We start from the raw sequence: 13,425 nt of genomic DNA on the forward strand, positions 1-13,425 counted from the left end.
ACATGGCAGTATTAAGTGTTCAAGAAGCATGATGTATACAACCTATACTCAAGTGTTCAGAAAATGGAGAGAGAGAGAGAGAGAATGTTAAAATTGGTGGATCTGGGTATCTGGGGGGTAGAGATATGCTGGAGTTGTCTATATGGGGTTTATATTATTTTTGTAACTATCCTATAAACTTGAATGTATTTCAAAATAAAAAGTTAAAAAGAAATCAGTGTTGTTTCTAGTTTCTATTCACCAGCAATTAAAAACTTGAAAAGGTAATCAAGAAAATAATTCAATTTACAATAACAACTAAAAGAATAAAATATGTAGGAATATATTTACCTAAGGATGTAAATGACTGGAATGTGAAAACCACAACTTAATACTGAAAGAAATTTAAAAATAAAGACCTAAGTCAATGGAAAGTTATTTTGGGCTCATATACTGGAAGCCTTAATATTAAGATGTTAATACTACTTGTGGCAGTTTGAAATTATTTATGAACCCCAAAAAGAGATATTATGTTTGCAAACTAATCTGTTCTTCTTTGATTATATTAGATTCAGCTGAGATGTCTTTGATTAAATTATGTTAAGATTAGGGCTTTGATTTGACCATGTCAGCAGGGTGTAAATCAGGTTGAGTCCCCACCCCCTTGGTGGGCCTATATAAATGGACACTCACTCAAGAAGACACACAGGAAGAAAGAGGGCTCCAAAGACACGGCAGAGGAGAGAACTTTGATCCTGTGGCCCTGGGAAGAGAGATGAGCCATTTGCCTGATGGTTTGCAGTTGAGCAGCTGAGAAAGCCCGGAAAGAAACAAGCCCTATGCCAGCCTGTAACTGAGAGAAAGGAAAGCTGAACCGTCACAGAGATCAGCAACCATCTTGCTTCAACACATGGCAACTGACTCTGTGAGAAAGCAACCTTGACTTGGACTCTTTTTTTTTTTTTTTTTTTTTTTTTAATTTTTTTATTTTTTATTGACTTTGTAATAATATTACATTAAAAATATATATGTGAGGTCCCATTCAACCCCACCCCCCCACCCCCCCTCTCCCCCCCCCCCCCAACAACACTCGTTCCCATCATCCTGACACATCCATTGGATTTGGTAAGTACATCTTTGGGCACCTCTGCACCTCATATACATTGGTTCACATCATGGCCCATACTCTCCTCTATTCCATCATGTAGGCCCTGTGAGGATTTACAATGTCCGGTGATTACCTCTGAAGCACCATCCAGGGCAGCTCCATGTCCCGAAGACGCCTCCACCTCTCATCTCTTCCTGCCTTTCCCCATACCCTTTGTCCATTATGTCCACTTTTCCCAATCCAATGCCACCTCTTCTATGTGGACACTGGTTTGGTTGTGTCCATTGCACCTTTATGTCAAGAGGAGGCTCAGATTCCACCTGGATGCTGGATGCAATCCTCCCATTTTCAGTTGTAATCACTCTAGGCTCCATGGTGTGGTGGTTGTCCTTCTTCACCTCCATCTTAGCTGAGTGTGGTAAGTCCAATAAATCAGATTGTAGGTGCTGGAGTCTGTTGAGGCTCAGGATCTGGCTATCACATTGTCAGTCCAGAGATTCAAATCCCCTAAATATATCTTAAACCCCAACATTAACTGCACCTCCAGCACATTAGCATGAAAGTCTTATGAAGGGAGATCCCATCTGAGTCCAGATTCATCACACATAAACACCATTTCCAAAGAGGGGCCATCTGCCCTGGTAGTTAACCCCATCGGCCATGACCATAACTCCCATGGGTCTCTTTAGCCCTCAAAGGAACCAATATCTGGGGGTTGTATCTGCTTTATCTATGACTTGGACTCTTTAGGGCCTTGAAACTGTAAGCTTTTACCCCAAATAAATACCCTTTATAAAAGCCAACAGATTGCTGGTACTTTGGATCAGCATCCCTTTGGCCGACTAATACACTACCAAAATCGATTTACATATTAAATATAACTCCAATCAGAATTCTAACAGCCCTCTTCACTGAAAAGGAAAAGCTAATCATCAATCTCCTATGGAAAGGCAAAGGATCCTGAACAGCCAAAAACATTTTGAAAAAGAAGATTGAAGTTGTAGTGTTCATACTTCCCAATTTCAAAACTTACTAAAAAGTTACAATAATCAAAACGGCATGTTACTGGCACAGGGACAGACATATAGACCAATGGGATAGAACTGAGAGTCCAGAAATAAAACCAGAGATCTATGGCCAACTGATTTTTGACAAGTGTGTCGTGCCCACTTAGTGGGGGAAAGAACAGGCTCTTCAACAAATGGTGCTGGGAAAACTGGATAGCCACATGCAAAAGAATGAAAGTGGAACCCTACCTCATCCTATATACAAAAAAAAATAACTCAAAATGGATCGATGATGTAAATATAAGAGCTAAAACTGTAAAATTCTTAGAAGAAAATATAGGCAAGTACCTTCAGGACCTTGTATTAGGCAATGGATTCTTAGACTCTACACGAAAAGCATGAGCAACAAAAGGGGGGAAAAGCGGGTAAATTGGACTTTATCGAAATTGAAAACTTTGATGCATCAAAGAACATCATTAAGAAAGTGAAAAGACATCCAAAGAATGGAAGAAAACTTTTGGAAACCATACATCTCCAGAATATATAAAAATCTCCTAAAAATCAACAAGACAGACAATGAAATTTAAAAAATGGTCAAAGAACTTGAATAGACGTTTCTCCAAAGAAGATAATCAAATGGCTAGTGAGCACATGAGAAGATGCTCAACATCATCAGCCATTAAGAAAATGCCAATAACAACCATGATGAGATACCACTTCACATCCACTAGAATGACTGTTGTTTAGTAAAGGAAAATAACAAGTACTGGCGAGGATGTGGAGAAATAGGAAATACCCCTAAGCACTGCTAGTGGGAAAGTAAAATGGTGCAGCTGCTCTGTTAAATGGTTTGGTGGTTCCTCAAAAAGTTAAACATAGAATGACCATATGCCTTGGCAATCCCACTTCTAGGAATATACTCAAAATAATTGAAAGCAGGGACTTGAACAGATATGTGCACACCAGTATTTCTAGTGGTGTTATTCAGAATTGCCAAAAGGTAGAAGCAATCCCAAGGTCCATCAATAGATGAATGGATGAACAAGATGTGTTATATACATACAATGGAATATTATTCAGCCTTAACATGTAATGAAGTTCTGATACATGCTCCTACCTGGATGGATCTAGAAAACAAGCCAGACACAAAGGGACAGGTATTATATGACTCCACTGTATGAAATAACTACAACGTAGAAATTCATAGAAACAGAAAGCTAAGTACAAGTTATCAGGGGCAGCAGGAGGGGGAATGGGAAGCTAATGCATATTGGGTATAGGGTTTCTGTTTAGGGTTATGGGAAGCTTTTGGTAGTGGATGATGGTAAAGGTAGCACAACATTGTGAATGTGGTTAATCCCACTGAATCGTATGCTCAGGAGTAGTTGAGCTGGAGTATTTTATGTTATATGTATGGTTCCGTAATTAAAAAAGAGAGACCAAAAAGACAATGAAAAATGCCATACATGATCCTGGACTGGACCTAGTAACAGAGGAGAAAATGCCTCAAAGGATGTCATTGGGACAACTGGAAAACTGGAGTAAAGATTGTAAATTTTATGTCAATGTTAAATTTCTTGAACTTCATAACTGCTTAAGGTGGTTACATAAGTGAATATCCTTGATCTTAGGAAAGATACACTGGAAGTATTACATGTTCAAGAAGCATGATGTATACAACCTACTTTCAAATGTTTAGAAAATAGATAAATAGATAATTGAAAGAAAGAAAGAACTATAAAACAATGTAGCAAAATGTTAAAAGTGGGCAGTTCTGGGTATCTGTGGGGTTAAGGGATATACTGAAGTTTTTTGTATAGGTTTTGTATTATTTTTGTAACTGTCCTGTAAACTTGAAATTATTTCAAAATAAAAAGCTGAAAAATCCAAGTATAGTGCATAGTTTTAGTAAACATCTGGAGCTCAGGGGAAGATTATATTAGAAAAACCCATCTTCTCATCTGAGAGTCCCCAGAAGACACAGGATCTAGCCCCAACTTTTCAGCCAAGTAACGATGTGATCTAAAGAAATTCACAGCCCTTCCCTAGGCCTTCGTTCCTTGTTTGTAAAATGGAGCTCATTGACATAGTATTTTATCTTTCTGTTTTGTTATTTTGCCGTAGTATTTTTAATGAGATAACATTTGGGTCAGCACCCACCTCAATATCTGGTATTTGGAAGGAGACATATACTTCTTGATTTTTCCTACAAGCAATAAAATTCTAGGATTCTGTCGTTTCTTTGAAATGTCAACAGTCCCTACTCTGCCTTCTACAGTTGAGTTTTTACTTAGTAGCTCTTTTTCCCCCACAGCAGATTCTACCAGTTTATGCTTTATAAAGCAAGAATGTTATGGAGGGAGGGTCGTGCATATTGTGTCTCAATCTTTTCAGACTTTCTAAGTTTTTCTCTCTTTTGAGCATTTGCAGTTTTCGTGCTTGAATCGGAAAAGCCTCAATTTTGGCTGACTCCAGCCCTTCACTCCGGGGAGGACAATGGGCAGGTAGCCATTAGTACACAGGAAGGGAGGGCTTTGTGTTATCTTAAAGTCATTGGATTTTATTTATTTCTAGGTTGCTCAACATTTGTTCCACTGATCTGGATGGTTTAAAAAAGGGTGGGGATGGGGAGAGGGAAGGATGAAAAGCAACTAGGCCTAGAGAACATATCTGCCTTTAAAAATAATCTCAAACTGGGGCTCATAGTAGTTAAACCCCAAAAGACTTTGGGCTTTATCTTATCTTTCTGAAAAATAAACAGTGCCATGACTTTCCAGGGGACATCTGAAAAGTTGCCTTTGGTTGCAGAAACAGTTCCACATCTTGTTATTAGGGTTTCATGACTGTAAGTCCTCCATCTGTCATAAATAGGATTTATTTCTTCAAGATAAAAAAATACATATTTCAGATTTTGAAGTAATACACCCTCATAGAGAATTTGGAAATTCCAGAAATAAGAAAATGGAAATCACCCACAATTCCACAACCCAGGAATAACCATTGTCAATATTTCTATTTATTTCCTTCTACATACACACACACTTAGGATCTCTGTATATTCATTTGTGTATCCTTCTATGTCATTAATATTATTGTAAACATGATTGTAAATAACCACATAGCATTTCATAGTATAAATGTAACTGCATAGAATTGCATAGCATGAACTTTTAAATTACTTCCACTTTTTCTGTGTTTTAAATGATGTTACAATGTATCTCATGTTTTTTATCTTTTTGTGCATCTCTATTATTTTTCTAACATCAATCCTTAGAAAGAAAATGACGGGGTGAAAGGATAGGAATATTGCTCAAGCTTTGGCACCTATCGCCAAACTGCCCTGCAGGAGAGTTGTACCAATTTGCATTCCCATTAGTGATGTTGAGAGTGCCTGACTCACTACATTAACGCAGACTACTTTACTATCATGTATACATGACACTCTTTTGGCTCATTTCAATTTAAAGGACATTTACTGAGTACCTACTGTGTATGGGGCATTGTGCTAGGCATGAGATCAAACTGAATAACAGACTTAAGTGCTCAGTTGATAATACACATACAAACATGGTTAAAAATGCAAGTGAAATAATACAGCACATCAATCTGTATGGACAAGACTGCTATTCAGCCTTTAAATGGGGACTCTTCAAGGGAAGACATTGTGCTAGCTAATTAAAAAAAAATTTAGATCTTGTAAACATGCCATAAAAAGAAATGAATTAATATGAAACGTGGAAATAAAAGAAGCTGAGTTGTGATCATTTACACTGTATTTCCTGGTGTATATTGGGGTAGGAATGCAGAGAGATATTACAAATCCACATCTTTTAAAAACACAAAAAAAAATCCATGTGGGGCAAAAGGCACTTTCTGCTTTTGTCAGCTCCCTTTAGAAAGTTAACCTGTTGGTTATCAGGGAAGGGGGACACAACACAGAGAAAACTAACCTCTTTCTGGCAGCTGGGGCTAATTTGTCAGTCTCCTTTGAAATGTGGCTTTGTGCTCGCTGGTGAAGGCAGCTGGAAAAGAAAAAGCATGACAGACAAAAGCTGAGCTCCACATGAAGAAAGGTCTTTCTCCCCAAAATTACTGCCCGAGTTAGCAACGGTTAGAACAGAAAATACATGTATATATTCCCAGCAGCAAATATGTCTGGCACTAGACATTCCCTATACTACAAGACTCATTTAGAGTGGCAATAGCCCTGAATTAGGCCACTGGGTAGCATTTAAACAAGCTTTCTCACTGCCATGTAAAGTTACAACCTCACATTAAATCCATTTAAAACTGAGACAAAAAAAATTTAAAAGTGTCATGTTTGGAATCTAGTCAAAAGTGTTTACTGTTCTGAAAAGGAGGTCCTACTTAATATCCAGTGGATGATTGTGCAAGAAATAGAGGTCTCAGAATATGATATCAAGTTCTAAAGTGAAAAAGTAACCATGGTAATAACTAAAGCAACACCATCAAACGGGAAACAACCCACGTGTCCTTCAGCTGGTGAATGGATAAGCTGTGGTACATCTACACAATAGAATACTATTCTGCAATACAAAAGAATGAACTACTGATAAATTTCAAAATAGTTATGCTGAGTGAAAAAAGGCAGTCTCAAAAGGTTATGTTCTGTATGATTCTATTTCTTTAACAATCTGGAAAAGGCAACATAAAATAGATCAGTGGTTATTAGGGGTCGGGGAGAGGAGGAGGGATTGATTACAAAGGGCAGAATGAGGGAATTTTTTTCAGTGATGGAGCTGTTTTACATATTGATTGTGGTGGCAGTTAACTTCATGTATTTGTCTAAACTCACAGAACTGTACCTCCCCCCCAAAAAAAGATGAATTTAAGTGTATGGTAATTTTTAAAGTGAATTAAAAATCTCATAAAAATAATACTATTAAACAATGGTAGGTGGAGGAAAAGAGAGGAGTTTGGGAGTAGCATTAAGTGAGCTAAAACCTTAATTTTTGTAATAAGGAGTCAATAGATAAGGTCCAAAATGGGTAAATCACGAAATAAGAAAAGTTGGATAACCAGCAAGAACTGGCAGAACACCTATCTCAAAGCTCCCAAAACAGTTAAAAGAACTGCATAACAGGGTAAATGCCCCGAATCAATGAAAAGGCCACTTAAAAGCCAGAGGATCTCCTGGAACCCTGGTTGGCCCCTCCCCCATCCTCTCAGGCACTCAGCAGGAGCCTGCCTGGGCTTCCCGTGAGGGTTGCTGGTCCCGGTTCTGGAGGGAGCAGAGTAACCCTTGTGCACATACTGGGAGCCTGTATGTCTGGTGGCCTGAGGGACTCTTTGTCTCAGAACTTGCCCTGCATGTAGAAGGCAGCTCACCAAGCTTTCCTACAGAAAACTGTGGGAGAGCAGTCAAGTTGTGCTGCCTGGGGCAAGGGATTGCTGGCTGTAGGATACACAGTGCAGTGACCAGAACCATAAGGAAACAGTTTCCTGGGGAAGAGAGGGCATTCCTATCTGCACAAATGGGAAATTCCTAGGGCAAATGCACATGCCCAAGACTAGAGGCATGCACAAAATTGACCAGGGAGGGACCTACACTTTGGCCTGGAGCTATTTTCTAAGTTCTTTGTATGGCTAAGCTATGAAGGAGAGCACTTGGAGCAGGTCAATCTGCAAAGATTGAGAAAGGTGTTCTCTTTTTTTCCTTTAAAAATAAGTTTTAAAAAAAATTTTTATGGTTAGCTCCCAGCATTCAAGTAAAGCTCTTTCATAACACTTGTTGGATACAAGCTTAAGGAACAGATGCCTCAGTCTAAATTCCAGTGATAACACACTTAATATCAAAGTGTCCATATTTCAACAAAAGATTACAAAACACAGAGAAACAGGAAGTGATAGCCCAGGCAAAGGAGAAGATTAAAGCATTAGAAACCATCAGTGAGGAGGATTAGCCTGGGACATGTTGGATGAAGACTCTCAAAAACTGGTTCTAAATATGCTCAAAGAGCTAAAGGAAATCATGGACAAAGAACTAAAGGAAATCAGGAAAATGAGAGATGAACACAGACTATCAACAGAGAGATGGAAATTATGAAAAGGAGCCAAAGTGATCTGAAGACCAAAGTAACAGAAGTTACAAATTCCCTAGAGAGGTTCAAACAGCAGATTGGAGCTGGCAGAAGAAGAATCAATGGACTTGAAGATAGCGTAATTGAATCATCCAGTCTGAGGAGCAGAATGAGAAAAGAATGAAGAAACATGAACAAAGCCTGAGAAACCTGTAGGAAACCATCAAGCATACCAATATATGTATGGTGGGAGTCCCAGAAGGAAAAGAAAGAAAGGAGCAGAAAGAATATTCAAAGAAATAATGAATCAAAACTTCCCAAATTTAGTGAAAAGCATGAGTTACACACAGTCAAGATCAGCCAACTCCAAACAGGATAAATCCAAACAGAACCACACTGGGCCATGTTACAATCACACTGTCAAATGGCAAAGATAAAGAGAGAACTCTGAAAGCCACAAGAGAGAAGCAACATGTCACATGTAAGGAAGCCTCAATAAGATGAAGTGCCAATTTCTCATCAGAACCCACAGAGGAAAGAAGGCAATGGGATGACATATTTAAAGTGCTGAAAGCAAAACCTGCCAACCCAGTATTCTATATTTGGCAAGATAACAGTCTTTTAGAAATGAGGGAGAATTTAAGACATTCCCAGATAAACAAAAGTTGGGGGAGTTTGTTACCACTAGACTGACTCTACAAGAAATGCCAAAGAGAGTTCTGCAGGTTGAAAGGAAAGGACAATATATAATAGAAGCTTCAGGAAATAAAGATCTCTATTAAGATAATGACAGGGGTAAATATAAATGTCAGTACTATTGTATTTTTGGTTTGTAACTCCACTTTTTAATTCCTACAGGATCTAAAAGTCAAATGCACAAAATGTAATGGAAAATCAATGGTTTTGGCTCATACTGTATAAATATATAATCTGTGATAAGAAGTACATAAAGGTGGGGGGGTGCAGAGTGCTATAGGAATACAGTCTGAGTATACTATTTCTTGTTATTTTTTATTTTTCTTTTTGTTTTACTTTTTGTTATTTTGTGTGTGTATACTATTGAATTTAAGTTGGTATCAAAGCAAATAAGGTTGTTATAGATTTAGGATGTTAAATTTAAGTCCCATGGTAACTACAAGAATCTATCAGAGAATATGTAAGCTCATGGAGATAGAAATGAGAATACAGGTTGTTAGAGGCAGGGGAAGGGTAGGGGCAATGGGGAGTTAACACATGATGAGTGTAAAGATTCTGTTTGGAGTGAAGGGGCAGTTGTAGTAACAAATGGTGGTGAGGGTACTGCAACGCTGTGAATGCTTTCCACTGAAGGCTTGAGAGTGGTTGGGATGGGAAGATTCATGTTGCATGTATGTTTCCAAATTAAAAAAAAAAAGAAAGAGAAACTAGTGAGATAATGACAATTAAATGCCATACAAGATACTGGATGCCATCTAACAATGGAGGAAAAAAGGCTCAAAATGACATTATTGGGACATAAGAAAACATTAGAATGTAGAATATAAGCTTTATATCAATGTTAAATATCTTGAAATTGATAACTGCACCTAAGGAGATTATATAAATGAATATCCTTGTTCATAGAAAATAGACACGGGAGCATTATGTGTTCAAGGAGTATGATGTGCACAACCTGCTCTCAAATGTTCAGAAGACAGATAGATGATAGATAGATAGATAGATAGATGATAGATAGATAGATAGATAGATGATAGTGATACAGCAAAGGTGGCAAAATGTTAAAATTGGTGGATTTGGGTATCTGGGAGGGAGTATGTTGGATTTCTTCATATGAGGTTTGTATTGATTTATAACTGTTCTGCAAGCTTGAAATTATTTCAGAATAAAACTCTTTTTTAATTAGAAGAAAAATTTAAAAAGAAATTAGAGGCATATTATTTTGAAATAGAGATGTAACCAGCAGATGAGCTGAAAAAAAAAAACCTATCATGAGTGGTTGCAACTGAGGAGAGGGACTGAGGGTGGGGAGAAAGGCTGGGCAGGGGACTGTTGGTTTTTAGTACAAGCTCTTCTGTACTATCTGATATTTAAAAACCATGCTCATGTCCTGCTTTGCTTTAAACATATATGTAGCAGAAAATGCACTGGACTGGGAATGGAGAAACCTGATCTCTAACGCTGATTCTGTACTAATTGAGCAAATCCCTTCTCTCTGGGCCTGGTTTTCTCCATCTGTCTGATAAAGGGTTGGGCTAGATGATCTTTTAGATCCCTTTCAGTCCTAAAAACATTACAACATTAAATGGTTTGCTTATTAACAATGATTCTTTGTTGAATGCAAGGCCAAAAATCAGGCATTTTTATTTTCAAAGCTGGAAGAGACTCAATCATCAAATTAAACAGTCTCTTTTCAGCCACTGAAGAAACCCAGAGCCAGACTGGTTAAAAAGACTCATTTGGAATGACACAGTTAATTGGCAACCAAGCTAGGGCAGGAGCTCAGGGCTCCTCACTGCTCTTGCCGTTGCATCACACAGCTTTTCCTAGGTCTAGTGGAAACATTTCCAGGCACCAGGGCTGACACAAATTCCCTGGGCTGACACCAGGGGTATAATTAACATGCTGACATGGTTTTGTTGCCCTGGGAGATGAGTCAAAATTTTGGAAGTGGTTCCTGACATAAGCATGCATGATACAATAGCATCGGCATCCTGAAGTTGGTCAAGGCTGGGTTAGAGCCCAATGTGGGGGTTCCATTCGTAATAACTGGCTGCTAACTGGCAGCTACTGCTGGCTTACGGACTTCCATGCGATTAGAATCCCACCGCTCAGAAACATCACCATTCTCATTCCGATTTAAGACACTGGGTTTAACCATTTTCCTCACCACCTATAACCGCTAAGTGCAAACCATGTTTCACTGAAATCCATCAAGCATGACAGAAGATATGCCCACTTGGAAACTTCTATCAGCCATCAACGAATTAAAGGGGTATCTCGGTATGGTTTAGCAATTCATGGAGTAAGAGGGTTGAAGCAGATTCCTGACTTTGACCACACGATCTTCCTAGGGAAGTCCTTTCACGCTGACCAGCAAGCAAGCTAAAAGCATGTTCATTTTGCCAGGCATTCCTTTTCCCTTTGGCTGGGCTTGCAGGCTCACTTGCCTCTTATCGTACAAGGTCTGAGGTTTAGAGAATAAGGACACCATTATGCAGGGTTATCTTTCTTCCTCAGTGGAAACAACACTGGTCTTTGTAAGCTCCCAGCTAACTTGACAGGGTGTGGCTATCTTACAGTGCTCCAAGGGAAACCTCCTTGGGAAACACTGCTCACAGGGACTTTTTACTTCTAGAATCTTCTTCTGCCGATGGTGAGTAAAACCAGGATTTTTTAGGCAGCACCCCCCTCCCCACACCGTCAATGCTTTAGCTATCTTAGAAGCAAGACTGCGTTTTTTGTAAACCTCCTCGGAAGATGCTTGCCACTTCTTGTGCTCCTCTTCTATCAGTGCTTCCACCCAGGCCTGGCCTTCTGCCCAGTTCTGAATCCTGCTTTACCTACTGCCTGGTGTTTACTTCACAACAGCTGGCCCAGGGATCTCAAGTACTTAGCCTCAGCTGCCTGCTTGGGGAAAGAGAGGCCCCTGTAGTTGAGCTTGTGACAAAGGCAGCATTTGTTCTCGCACCAGTGGTGTTCTCAGTGTCAACAGCAGTGACGGGCTCCTAGGAGACCACGCCTTGTCAGTGCCCTCTTGGTGAGACATCTCCAAGCTCGGGACTCTGGCTTTCCCCACCCTGCTGTGGGGTGCCCAGGAGCCAGGAGTAGCATTGCCATTTTATAGTGGAGAAATGCAAATGTCCGGGGATTAGGGGACTCACCCAAGGTAATGGTGATCATAGTGTTCAAAATCAGAATCAGGATACCTGGGTCTGGCAAACGTTTGTTTTTGTGGTTTGCCAATTTGTTTCTGTGAAAAGTCCTGTAACCTGGCTTGCTCATCACTGAGTGACAGTGATGGTGCCACCCAAATGGTCACTGTGAGGGTAGGGGTGGTTCAGTCCACTGCAGGGGCATGGCAAAGACCATGGCTCCCAGGAGGTTAGGTGGCATTCTTGCCTTCCTCCTGCCAACAAATATTGCACCATGCACTGGGATGACAGAGATGTGACTCAGATTTGCCCTTGCCCTCAAGGTGTTCATAGTTGGAAGTGGGTATCACTTGCTCTAGCAGTGACTTGAGGTTATAATGACAATCAGTCCAGTCTCACATTGGAGGAGGCTCATGCTCAACACTGGGCTGGCCAGGAGAAAATGGTATTTGCGTGGTTTTCTACTGTAGTGAAAAAAAAGTGAAGGACTCACTTTTTTTTTTTTTTAGCTCGGCCAATAATTTATTCACGTAGGAAGGGAAGAAAAATGGGAGAAAATAACAGACCATAGGTTTCAAGTGAAGAGGAAGGGGCTGAAAAGTAATTAAGTGGGCTGATTTACAGGCTACAACTCCCCATTATAGATTATAAATGACTAAGATTTATGTGATCACTATTCTGACCAGACGACTTATCACAATATTTTAAAATAGAGCTTCAAGTAATTGCATTTCTGGTTGTTGGGTTTTTCTTTTTCACAAGGAAAGTGGCGCAGCAAGTCCACTCATAGGTATATATCCCCAAAGAACTAAAAGTAGGGATTCAAAGAAACAAGAATTTTCATAATAGCATTATTCATGATAGCCAAAAGGTAGAAACAGCCTGCATGCCTACCTGACAGATGGTCGGGTAAACACAACGAGGTCTAGCCGTACAATGGAATGTTGTTTGGCAATAAAAACGATGAGGGAAACAGACGTGGCTCAACCAATTGGGCTCCCATCTACCATATAGGAGGTCCAGGGTTCGATGCCCAGGGCCTCTTGGTGAGGGTAAGCTGGCCCATGTGTAGTGCTGGCCCATGTGGAAATGCGGCCCCACACAGGAGAGCTGCCCTGCTTGGGAGCGCCACCTTGCTGCAGGAAACCCACCCCGTGCAGGAGTGCCAGCTGATGCGGAGAGCTGGCGCAGCAAGATGACACAACAAGAGACACAGAAGAGAGAAAATAAGAAGACATAGCAGAACAGGGGAGCTGAGGTGGCGCAAGAGAGTAACTGCCTCTCTCCTACTCTGGAAGGTCCCAGGATCAGTTCCCAGAGCCACCTAATGAGAATTCAAGCAGAAGAATACACAGTGAATGGACACAGCGAATGAAAACAGAGAGCAGACAATGAGGGGAACAGGGAAGAGATATAAATAAAATAAATCTTAAAATAAA

The 13,425-nt window shown here is 39.9% G+C and overlaps 1 protein-coding gene across 1 annotated transcript in view; it reads right to left on the bottom strand.

Annotated features, from left to right (window-relative positions):
• Positions 1 to 6,044: 6,044 nt before the first annotated feature.
• Positions 6,045 to 13,425, bottom strand: part of PABIR2 (PABIR family member 2) — a 200,269-nt gene continuing 192,888 nt past the window's right edge. The window contains exon 11 of the mRNA XM_058291795.1: positions 6,045 to 6,116. The gene's annotated coding sequence lies outside the window, so the exon portion shown is untranslated. The remainder of the gene's footprint in view (positions 6,117 to 13,425) is intronic.

This window comes from Dasypus novemcinctus, chromosome X (assembly GCF_030445035.2).
Source record: "Dasypus novemcinctus isolate mDasNov1 chromosome X, mDasNov1.1.hap2, whole genome shotgun sequence".
In the NCBI taxonomy this organism is placed as follows: Eukaryota; Metazoa; Chordata; class Mammalia; order Cingulata; family Dasypodidae; genus Dasypus; species Dasypus novemcinctus.